Here is a 12,935-nt window from a genome sequence, read left to right as displayed (position 1 = left end):
CCTAATTTATTATTGCCTCTAGGGCATATTTCCAACAAAAATTTCTTCGCGTTTCAAAAGCCAAAACACATAACTACCCTAACTATTACGGAGATTCCCCTCTGGCTGTGAAACATAGAAGAAAGTGATGATAGTGAAGCCGATCACATCCCAGATCTTTGGGTGTGAAACTTTTTCTTCGCGTGTGTCCCTTTGTGACGTAACCATGGAAAATCTTCATCATTTAACGGGATGCTCGGGTCAATATTCACTGTGAATGGAGCAATTTCATCAAACTTTTCATAATCTTATGACTTGTCTGTCTTGTCATCCACTCCCACGATGTTTCTCTTCCCAGAAAGAACTATGTGCCGCTTTGGCTCATCGTACGATGCATTCGCTTCCTTATCTTTTCTTTTTTTTTTGGCTTGGTAGACATGTCCTTCACATAGAAAACCTGTGCCACATCATTGGCTAGGATGAATGGTTCATCTGCATACGCAAGTTTGTTTAGATCCACTGTTGTCATTCCGTACTGCGGGTCTTCCGTTACCCTGCCTCGTGTCATATTGACCCATTTGCACCGAAACAAAGGGACCTTTAAACCACGTTGATAGTCAAGTTCCCATATGTCTTGTATATAACCATAATATGTTTCCTTTCCCGTCTTGGTTTCTGCATCAAAGCGGACACCACTGTTTTGGTTGGTGCTCTTCTTATCTTGGGCGATCGTGTAAAATGTATTACCATTTATCTCGTACCCTTTGAAAGTCATTATATTCGAAGATGGTAACTGGGACAGTAAGTACAGGTCATCTTCAATAGAGGTGTCATGCATGTACGTGTCTGCAACCAGCTGGCGAAACTCCTGGTTTGTTCATGTGTAATCCAGTCATCAGACCGCTCCGGGTGTTTGGAGCGTAGCAAATTCTTGTGTTCATCCATATATGGAGCCACCAAGGCGGACTTCTGTAGAACTGTGTACTGTGCTTCAGTGAGAGAATGTCCGTCCATACATATTATTTGTTCCCCTCCTAGCGTGCCTTTTCCATCCAGTCTGCCCTTATGCCGCGATTCAGGAACATCAATCGGCTTAAGGTCAGGAATAAAGTCAATACAAAACTCAATGCCCTCCTCATTTTGATGGCCCTTGGAGATGCTTCCTTCTGGCCTAGCACGGTTATGAACATATTTCTTTAAGACTCCCATGAACCTCTCAAAGGGGAACATATTGTGTAGAAATACAGGACCCAAAACGTTAATCTCTTCGCATAGGTGAACTAGGACGTGCGTCATGATGTTGAAGAAGGATGGTGGGAACACCAACTCGAAACTGACAAGACATTGCACCAAATCATTCTGTACCCTTGGTATGATTTCTGGATCGATTACCTTCTGAGAGATTGCATTGAGAAATGCACATAGCTTCACAATTGCTAATCGAACGTTTTCCGGTAGAAGCCCCCTCAATGCAACCGGAAGTAGTTGCGTCATAATCACGTGGCAATCATGAGACTTTAGGTTCTGGAACTTTTTCTCTGCCATGTTTATTATTCCCTTTATATTCGACGAGAAGCCAGACGGTACCTTAATACTGAGCAGGCATTCAAAGAAGATTTCCTTCTCTTCTTTGGTAAGAGCGTAGCTTGCATGACCCTGATGTATGCCGTCTTCTCCGTGCATACGTTGCTAGTCCTCTCATGCCTCAGGTGTATCTTTTGTCTTCCCATACACGCCCAAGAAGCCAAGCAGGGTCACACAAAGATTCTTCATCACGTGCATCACGTCGATTGCGGAGCGGACCTCTAGGTCTTTCCAATATGGCAGGTCCCAAAATATAGATTTCTTCTTCCACATGGGTGCGCGTCCGTCAGCGTCCTTCGAAACAGGTTGTCCGCCAGGACCCTTTCCAAATATCACCTTCAAATCCTTGACCATATCATGTACATCAGCACCAGTACGGTGGCAAGGCTTCATCCGGTGATCTGCCTCACCTTTGAAATGCTTGCCTTTCTTTCTTACGGGATGCCTGCTCGGAAGAAATCGACGATGTCCCAGGTACACATTCTTCTTACAACTATTCAAATATATACTATCGGTATCATCCAAACAGTGCGTGCATCCGCGATATCCCTTCTTTGTCTGTCCTGAAAGGTTACTGAGAGCAGGCCAATCATTGATGGTCACGAACAGTAACGCCTTTAGGTCAAATTCTTCCCCCATGTGCTCATCCCACGCACGTACACCTGTTCCATTCCACAGTTGTAAGAGTTCTTCAACTAATAGCCTTACGTGCACATCAATGTCGTTGCCGGGTTACTTAGGGCCTTGGATGAGCACTGGCATCATAATGAACTTCCGCTTCATGCACAACCAAGGAGGAAGGTTATACAAACATAGAGTCACAGGCCAGGTGCTATGGTTGCTGCTCTGCTCCCCAAAAGGATTAATGCCATCTGCGCTTAGACCAAACCATACGCTCCTTGCGTCATCTGCAAACTCCTTCCCGTACTTTCTTTCGATTTTTCTCCACTACGACCTGTCAGCGGGTACTCTCAACTTTCCGTCTTTCTTACGGTCTTCTTTGTTCCATCGCATCGCCTTGGCATGCTCTTTGTTTTGGAACAAACGTTTCAACCGTGGTATTATAGGAGAATACTACATCACCTTGGCAGGAATCTTCTTCCTGGGGCGCTCGCCCTCGACATCACCATGCTCATCGCGGCTGATCTTATAGCGCAATGCACCACATACCGGGCAAGCGTTCAACTCCTCGTACTCACCGCGGTAGAGGATGCAATCATTAGGGCATGCATGCATCTTCTGCACCTCTAACCCTAGAGGGCAGACAGCCTTCTTTGCTTCGTACATACTCTCGGGCAATTCGTTGTCCTTTGGAAGCATATCCTTTATCATTACCAGCAACTTTCCAAATCCCTTGTCAGATACACCATTCTCTGCCTTCCATTGCAGCAATTTCAGTGTGGTGCCCAGCTTTTTCTTGTCACCTACGCAATTCGGGTACAACATTTTTTGTGATCCTCTAACATGCGCTGCAACTTCTTCTTCTCCAAATCACTTGCGCAGTTTCTCTTTGCATCGGCAATGGCCCGACCTAGATCATCAACGGGCTCATCTGATGCCTCTTCTTCAGCTTCTTCCCGCATTGCCGGCTCAGCTTCTTCCCCCGTTGTTGTATCATCGTATTCAGGGAACCCATGGCTAGGATAGTTGACGTCGTCCTCTTCTTCTTCATTGTCTTCCATCATAACCCCTCTTTCTCCGTGCTTGGTCCAAACATTATAGTGGGGCACGAAACCGGAGTCAAACAGGTGGACGTGAATGGTTCTTGACGTAGAGTAATTGCGACCATTCTTACAGCCAGCACATGGACAAGGCATAAAACCATCCGCCCGCTTGTTTTCCTCAGCCGCAAGCAGAAAAGTATGCACGCCCTCAACGAACTGGGGAGAGCATCGGTCATCGTACATCCATTGCCGGCTCATCTTCATTACACAACACCGAATAGACCAAATTAATACAAGTTCATACAACACTTAAATGCAACAAACAAATAACTCTCTAGCTAAAGCATTTAAATGCAACAACAAATGCGATCAAGATCGCAACTAAGGTAACAATTGATCCAACAGCATAACAATACCAAGCCTCACTATCGATGGCATATTTTCTAATCTTTCTAATCTTCAAGCACATTTTCTCCATCTTGATCTTGTGATCATCGACGACATCGGCAACATGCAACTCCAATTCCATCTTCTCCCCCTCAATTCTTTTCAATTTTTCTTTCAAGTACTCGTTTTCTCTTTCAACTAAATTTAACCTCTCGACAATAGGGTCGGTTGGAATTTCCGGTTCACATACCTCCTCGATAAAAATATCTATGTCAACTTGATGGGCATAATTTGTCATAAACACGAAATGCAACAAATTGTTTTAAAAGAGAATATACCACATCCGAATCATAACAAGGACGAGGGCCGACGGGGACGGATATCAAAACCATGGCACTATGTGTAACAAACAACGTACGGGTAAGATAATTATTATACGAGTAACTATCTATCCAAATCACACAAACATCAATTTTTTATATAAAATTTCATGAACAAGAGGCTCACCACAAGGTGGTGCCGGCGACGGGACGGTGTGGGCGATCGACGGTGGTTACGAAGGAGATTTAGAAGGCACTAAGTAAACCACACCTACATATGCAAACTAAGTGTTATTTTTGACCTCAAATTGCATATAAATCAAATACTAGCACATATATATATTTCCTCCCAAATTACTAAAATCACAAATTAATAACTATATAAAGCATTGCAAGAGCTAATCTAGCAATGAGAGATGAAAGGACAAAGTTGCTAACCTTTGTGATCATTTGAATGGATGGGGGCCTTCAAATCTTGACAATTTTTGGACAAAATGTGTGATGAGCTCGAGAGGAAGAGGGGAAGAACAGAGAGGAGAGGGAAAGGGGAAGAACAGAGCGAGCTCGGGTGGACGAAGGGTTTATGTAGGACGAGCTTTAGTACCGGTTCGTGCCAAGAACCGGTACTAAAGGTGCTGGAGGGGGCCCAGACTGACAACATCCTGCCACCACTCTCATTAGTACCGGTTCGTGGCACGAACCGGTGCTAAAGGTTAGCCACGAACCGGTACTAATGAGAGCGGCCCGGCTAGCCGTTGGAACCGGCACTAATGTATACATTTGTGTCGGCTCAAATACAAACCGGCACTAATGTGCTTCACGTTTGACCCTTTTTCTACAAGTGGCCACTGATACGACTCTATGTGTACCAAATGTTTGCTTCCAACTAGAAACAAGAAATAAAACTGTGTTGTGGGTATAAAGAGGATAACTTTGTATGATATCGGAGAGCTAAAATATAAAAGTAGGTGATGTTATCATAAAGTTAGAATATATTACTAAATAATATAAATGGCGAGTGTGGAATAATGATGGATCGGTGTGCCGAATTGTCCTAGGCAATTGTTAACAAGACCGATAGTCGTCATTGCAATTTCATATGAGGGAGAGGCATAAGCTAACATACTTTCTCTACTTGGATCATATGCACTTATGATTGGAACTCTAGCAAGTGTCCGCAACTACTAAAGATCATTAAGGTAAAACCCAACCATAGCATTAAAGCATCAAGTCCTCTTTATTCCCATACGCACCCTTACTCGGGTTTGTGTTTCAGTCACTCACCAACCCACTATAAGCGAATCATGAATGTATTGCAACAGCCTACAGCGGGAATCCCTCACGCTTGCGCGACACAGAGGGCACCATAGGACAGCACCAAAATAAAACATACAGCTCGTACCAATCTAGACCATCAATCAACCCAAGGACAAAAGGTATCTACTCAAAACATCATAGGATGTCAACACATCATTGAATCATAATATGCGGTATAAAGCACCATGTTCAAGTAGGGATTACAGCGGGGTGCGGGAGAATGGACCGCATAAAAGAGATGAGGATGGTGATGATGATGGTGATGTTGATGAAGACGATCACCGCGTCGATGATTCCCCTCCCGATGGCACTCCGGTGCCACCAAGAGAGAGGAGGAGAGGTTCTCCCCCTTGTGCTTCCTCCTCCATGGCTTTCCCCCTATGGTCCTTGGCCTTCATGGCGATGGTGGCCCCTCCAAGATCCTCCTCCATGGCCTCCGGTGATGATGGCCCCCTCTGGCAGGGTGCCGGAGTGGGCCTAGATTGATTTCCCGTGGCTACAGAGGCTTGCGGTGGCGGAACTTCCGCTCTAGGTTATCCCCGAAGGTTTATGTATTTATAGGAATTTTTGGCCTTGGTTTCACGTCAGGAGGGTCTCCGGGCTGTCCACGAGATAGGGGGGCGCGCCCTAGGGGGGTGGGCACGCCCCCCACTCTCGTGGGTAGCCTGGGACTCTTCTGGCCCCACTCCAATGCTCCGTGGTCTTATTTTGGTCCATAAAAAATCCTCAAAAATTGGCACGTCAATTGGACTCTGTTTGGTATTCCTTTTCTGTAAAACTAAAAAACAAGGAGAAAACAGATACTGGCACATGGCTCTAGGTTAATAGGTTAGTCCCAAAAATCATATAAAATGACATATAAATGAATATAAAACATCATAGATGGATAATATAATAGCATGAATACTTCATAAATTATAGATACATTGGAGATGTGTCAGCATCCCCAAGCTTAATTCCTGCTCGTCCTTGAGTAGGTAAATGATAAAAGAAATAATTTATGAAGTGTGAATGCTAGCAGGTGCACAAGTTTGATCAAAGATAATTTCAATCACCTTATCTAACATCATTATGTGTCATAATAGTAGCTTATCTCATAAAACTTTTCATGATCAAGTAACAATCTATTCACAATGTCATGTTTGGTTCAGAAACTTCATTGAGAACTAACAAACTGTAATCTCAGTCATTGAAGTAATTGCAATTTATCATAACATCAGAAAGAGTCAAGAATAGAGCTTTTCAGCAAGTCCACATACTCAACTATCATATAGTCTTCTACAATTGCTAACACTCACGTAATACTTGTGGTTATGGAGTTTCAGCCGGACACTGAGAAAGATAGGGGCTTATTGTGTTGCCTCCCAACGTATTCACCTTTAGGTGATGTCAACAATAATAGCTCATGCTAACTTACATCCAATTGGATATATATATATATATCATGATCTTTCAAACACGAGGAGCTTGCCAAAGGATAAAATGAAAAATGGAAAGGTGAGGATCACCTTGACTCAAACATAAAGTAAAAACATAAAGTAAAAGATAGTCCCTTCGCAGAGGGAAGCAGAGGTTGTCATGTGTGTTTAGGGTTGGATGCATAAAATCTTAATGCAAAAGAACATCACTTTATATTGCCCCTTGTATGTGGACCTTTATTATGCAATCCGTCGCTTTTATTGCTTCCACAACAAGATCGTGCAAACCTTATTTTCTCTGCACTAATAAGCCATACATATTTAGATAGCAATTTTTATTGCCTGCAGCATGACAATTTACTTGAAGGATCTTACTCAATCCATAGGTAGGTATGGTGGACTCTCATGGCAAAACTGGGTTTAAGGATATTTGGAAGCACAAGTAGTATCTCTACTTGGTGCAAGGAATTTGGCTAGCATGAGGGGGGAAAGGCAAGCTCAACATATTTGGAAGGTCAATGATAATATACTTTAACTGAGATGTGAGAGAACATAAACCATTACGTTGTCTTCCTTGTCCAACATCAACTCTTTTAGCATGTCATACTTATGAGTGCTCCCAATCATAAAAGATGTCCAGGATAATATATTTGTATGTGAACCTGTCTTTCCTTATTACTTCCTATTAATTGCAACGATGACAAAAACTACGTTTGCCAACTCTCAACAACTTTTATGCCTCATACTCTTTATATGTGAAGCCATTACTATCAATGTTATAAGCATATAAAAATTCAGATTTATGACATTCAATTCATTCCCCCATTTACTCATAGGATATACATGAAGCACATGAGTAAATGACAAACTACTCCAAAAGGTATGAGTGAAGGGCACTGAGTAGTCAAATAACTAACTAGCCATGGGAGGGTTCTTTTTTATTCAATATTTCAGATCCAATGATTTTATTCAAATAACAAGTAAAACAAAATAAAATGACAATGCAAGGATAGCACAACTCATGTGAAGAAGCAAAAACTTAGGTTCAACCGATACTAACCGATAGTTGTTGAAGAAGAAAGGTGGGATGCCTAACGGGGCATCCCCAAGCTTAGATGCTTGAGACATCTAGGAATATTATCTTGGGGTGCCTTGGGCATCCCCAATCTTGAACTTTTGTGTCTCCTTAATTCTTATCATATCATGGTTTCTCTTTTTATCAAAAGCTTCATCCACACCAAACTCAACATGAACTCATGAGATAGGTTAGTATAAACCAATGCAAAACCATATAATTTTCTACTGTAACAAATCACTAGAATTATTATTCAACATTGCATACTAAATGCCTCTGCATATTTAATACTCCTATCCTCAAATAGAATCATTAAACAAGAAAACATATGCAAACAATGCAAACATAACAGCAATCTGTCAAAACAGTACAGCCTGTAAAGAATGCAAGAGTATCAATACTTCCCTAACTCCAAAAATTATTAGAGAAAACTCCCACTGTAGTATATTTATCAGAGCTCATTATACAAAAAGTTTCAACATTATGTCATGCTCTGACTTGGAATTTTTGCAACAGCGGTAAACTTTCTGTTTTCAAACAGCAACATGTATACTAGCAAAATAAGCATGGTAAAGGCTATCCTTGACATTTTTATTGAAAATCAAGAAGCAAAACACTATTCTAAATAACAGCAAGCTAATACTAACAAAAGAAAATGACGCTCCAAGTAAAACACATATCATGTGGTGAATAAAAATATAGCTCCGAGTACGGTATACCGATAGTTCTGAACACGAAAGAGGGGATGCCTTCCGGGGCATCCCCAAGCTTAGGCGCTTGAGTCTTCCTTGAATATTACCTTGGGTTGCCTTGGTCATCCCCAAGCTTAGGGTATTCCCACTCCTTATTCTCCTCCTATCGATATCTCACCCAAAACTTGAAAACTTCAACCACACAAAACTTAATGGAACTTCGTGAGATAGGTTAATATGATAAAGAGTAAACCATGCACTTTAGTACTGTAAAAGAGAAGGTTCAAAATTGTTTTCACATAATTCCTACTGCACCATATCATTTCTACAATTTATATTGAGAAATATAAGCCATAGAAACTAGAAAACAAGCAAACTATGCAATGAAAACAGAATCTGTCAGAAACAGAACAGTCTGTAATGATATGAACAATAACCATACTTCTGCTACTCCAAAAATTATGAAGTAAATTGTTGGACGTGAGGAATTTGTCTAGTAATCTTCTGCAAAAAGAATCAACTCAAAAGCACTCTTCTGTAAAAAAAATACAGCTAATCTCGTGAGCGCAAAGTTTCTGTTTTTTACAGCAAGATCACATTAACTCTCGCCCAAGTCTTCCCAAAGGTCTCACTTGGCACTTAATTGAAACAAAAGCTATAAAACATGATTACTACAGTATCTTAATCATGTAGACACACAAAAACAGTAAGGGTAAATATTGGGTTGTCTCCCAACAAGCGCTTTTCTTTAATGCCTTTTAGCTAGGCATGATGATTTCAATGATGCTCGCATAAAAGAAAAGAGTTGAAACACAAAGAGAGCATCATGAAGAATATGACTAGCACATTTAAATCTAACTCACTTCCTATGCCTAGGGATTTTGTGAGCACACAATTTATAGGAACAAAATTTAACTAGCATAGGAAGGCAAAACAAGTATAACTTCAAAACTTTAAGCACATAGAGAGGAAACTTGATATTATTGCAACTCCTACAAGCACATATTCCTCCCTCGTAATAATTTTCAGTAGCATCATGGATGGCAACTTTGTTCTCATACTCAATTGGAACCTCTTCCGAAATAGTGGAATACTAACTAAAGATGACACTCTTCCAAATCCACTTTCATAAATATCGTAACAAGATTCAACACCCTCCAAGATGGTGGGATCACTAATTCCTAAAGTTGACACTCTTCCAAACCCACTTTAAATTATAGTATTATTTATACTCCAAAAGATATAAGTGAAGTTCCTAGAGCATTCTACAATTAATATAGACTAGCCAATATCCAAGCTCAAAATATATAAGTGAAGCGCACAAAGCATTCTGTAAAACCATACTCAAACGATTTAAGTGAAGCACAAAGAGCAATTCTATAAGATCATACTTAAAAGATATAAGTGAAGCAAATGAAGTATTCTATAAATCAATGAAGAGCTATCTCATAATATCATGATTCTTAAAGAAAACTAAAAACACAAAGGACACAAATCATGTGAACAAAACAAAAAACAAGGTATACCGATATTTGTTGAAGAAGAAAGATGGGATGCCAACCGGGGCATCCCCAAGCTTAGATGCTTGAGTATCCTTTCAAATATTTACTTGCGGTGCCTTGGGCATCCCCAAGCTTTAACCCTTGTCTCTCTTTATTCTTCTCACACCGGTAACTCCTCGTTCTTCAAACACTTCATTCACAAAAACTTAAACAAAAAACTTGTGAGATCCGTTAGTGTAATAAAGAAAACTACCACCCTAAGGTACTGTAATTAACTCATTCTTTGCTTATATTGGTGTTAAACTTACTGTATTCCATCTTATCTATGGTTCATACCCTTACATACTAGCCATAGATACATGAAAATAAGCAAACAACACACGAAAAACAGAATCTGTCCAGAACATGACAGTCTGTAGTGGAAGTTTAGTAAACTTCTGTAACTCCAAAAATTATGAAATAAATTTGAAAATTTGAACAATTTGTACAGACGTAATTTGAAAAAAGTTTCAGACCCATTTGACTTTCCAGTAAAAAATGTAAATTCATCCACTACAGCCAAAGTTTCTGTTTTTGTTCTGCACATACTAAGCAAGCAATCTTATCATACTAAAACCAAAGCTTGGCACATTATTTTTATAATACAATGGATATATACAAGGGGATAATTATTTACAGAGAAACTTCCATGACAAATTCGACATTGTTTCCGTGAGCATGAACGCAAGTGCTCAAGGTCGACCCTCACTTCTTCAATGCATAACTTTCCAATCACTTCTCTTTTTGAAAAACTTTTTTAGGCATGAGAGGCAAGTAAATATTTTTTTGGGTATTTTCATTATTTTAAATTTTTCTGTATGTTTCACCCAAAACTAAACAGAAACAAAAAGGAAAAACAACATGTACTTAGTGAAGAAAGCAAACAAGCACACACGAGAATATCAACTCCACACTATTGCTCCCCGGCAACGGCGCCAGAAAAGAGCTTGATAATCCCCAAGTGCAGGGAATCATCGTAGAAATTCCCAAAGGTGGAAGTAATAAGTATGGAGTGTCGAACCCACAAGGAGCCAAAGGTAAGATCAATATTCTCTCAAGCCCTATTTGCCACTGATATAACTCTACGTGTACCGAATGTTTGCTTCCAGCTAGAAACAAGAAATAAAACTGTGTTGTGGGTATAAAGAGGATAACTTTGTATGATATCGGATAGCTAAAATATAAAAGTAGGTGCTGTTGAATATATTACTAAATGATATAAATAGCGAGTGTGGAATAATGATGGATCGGTGTGCGGAATTGTCCTAGGCAATTGTTAACAAGACCAATAGTCGTCATTGCAATTTCATATGAGGGTATGAGGGAGAGGCATAAGCTAACATACTTCCTCTACTTGGATCATATGCACTTATGATTGGAACTCTAGCAATCGTCCGCAACTACTAAAGATCATTAAGGTAAAACCCAACCATAGCATTGAAGCATCAAGTCCTCTTTATTCCCATACGCAACAATCCCCTTACTAGGGTTTGTGTTCTAGTCACTCACCAACCCACTATAAGCGAATCATGAACGTATTGCAACACCCTACAGCGGGAATCCCTCACGCTTGCGCGACATGGAGGGCACCATAGGACAGCACCAAAATAAAACATACAACTCGTACCAATCTAGACCATCAATCAACCCAAGGACAAAAGATATCTACTCAAAACATCATAGGATGGCAACACATCATTGAATCATAATATGCGGTATAAAGCACCATGTTCAAGTAGGGATTACAGCGGGGTGCGGGAGAGTGGACTGCATTAAAGAGATGAGGATGGTGATGATGATGGTGATGTTGATGAAGATGATCACCACGGCGATGATTCCCCTCCCGATGGCACTCCGGTGCCACCAAGAGAGAGGAGGAGAGGTTCTCCCCCTTGTGCTTCCTCCTCCATGGCTTTCCCCCTCTGGTCCTTGGCCTTCATGGCGATGATGGCCCCTCCAAGATCCTCCTCCATGGCCTCCGGTGATGATGGCCCCCTCCGACAGAGTGCCATAGAGGGCCTAGATTGATTTCTCGTGGCTACAGTGGCTTGCGGCGGCGGAACTTCCGATCTACGTTATTTCCCGAAGGTTTCTGTATTTATAGGAATTTTTGGCATTGGTTTCACGTCAGGGGGGGTCTCCAGGCTGTCCACGAGATAGGGGGCGCGCCCTAGGGGGGTGGGCGCGCCCCCCACTCTTGTGGGAAGACCGGAACTCTTTTGACCCAACTCTGATGCTCCGTGGTCTTCTTTTGGTCCATAAAAAATCCTCAAAAATTGGCACGTCAATTAGACTCCGTTTGGTATTACTTTTCTGTAAAACTCAAAAACAAGGAGAAAACAGAAATTGGCACTGGGCTCTAGGTTAATAGGTTAGTCCCAAAAAGCATATAAAATGACATATAAATGCATATAAAACATCATAGATGGATAATATAATAGCATGAATACTTCACAAATTATAGATACGTTGGAGACGTATCAATATGTTGCACAAACATAGCTCGGTTTTCAATGTTTTACAATTTTTTAATTTGTTTTAAATTTATTCTGCCCTATAGACTGACTGATCAAAACAACGGTCTATACCTTAAGCAAGCATTATAGTATACATTTTTTCCAAATTTCTTTCATAGACATGTTTGGCTCATCTATTTGAGCATGTAGAACAAATTTGAGGTGATTTGGAGGTGGTGAAAAAAATCACCTTTTTTCGACCACATCTAAATCACCTCAGTTTTTGCACACATGATCTGTAAATAACAATCTTTGTCACATGTATGTGACAATGTAAAACAAATTTGGTTTGATTTGGAGATGGTCTACAAATTAACTGCAATATTTCAAATTTATTTTAAAATTAAAATTCAATGATGCAAGGTTTTACATGTTTTTCAATTATTTTCAAACTTTATTTTTTTACACATGTCCAAGAAAGCCAATGTGGCAAGGTTTTAAA

The sequence above is a fragment of the Triticum aestivum genome, chromosome 4B, assembly GCF_018294505.1.
Source record: "Triticum aestivum cultivar Chinese Spring chromosome 4B, IWGSC CS RefSeq v2.1, whole genome shotgun sequence".
Taxonomy (NCBI): domain Eukaryota; kingdom Viridiplantae; phylum Streptophyta; class Magnoliopsida; order Poales; family Poaceae; genus Triticum; species Triticum aestivum.
Note: the sequence above shows the minus strand (reverse complement) of the source record.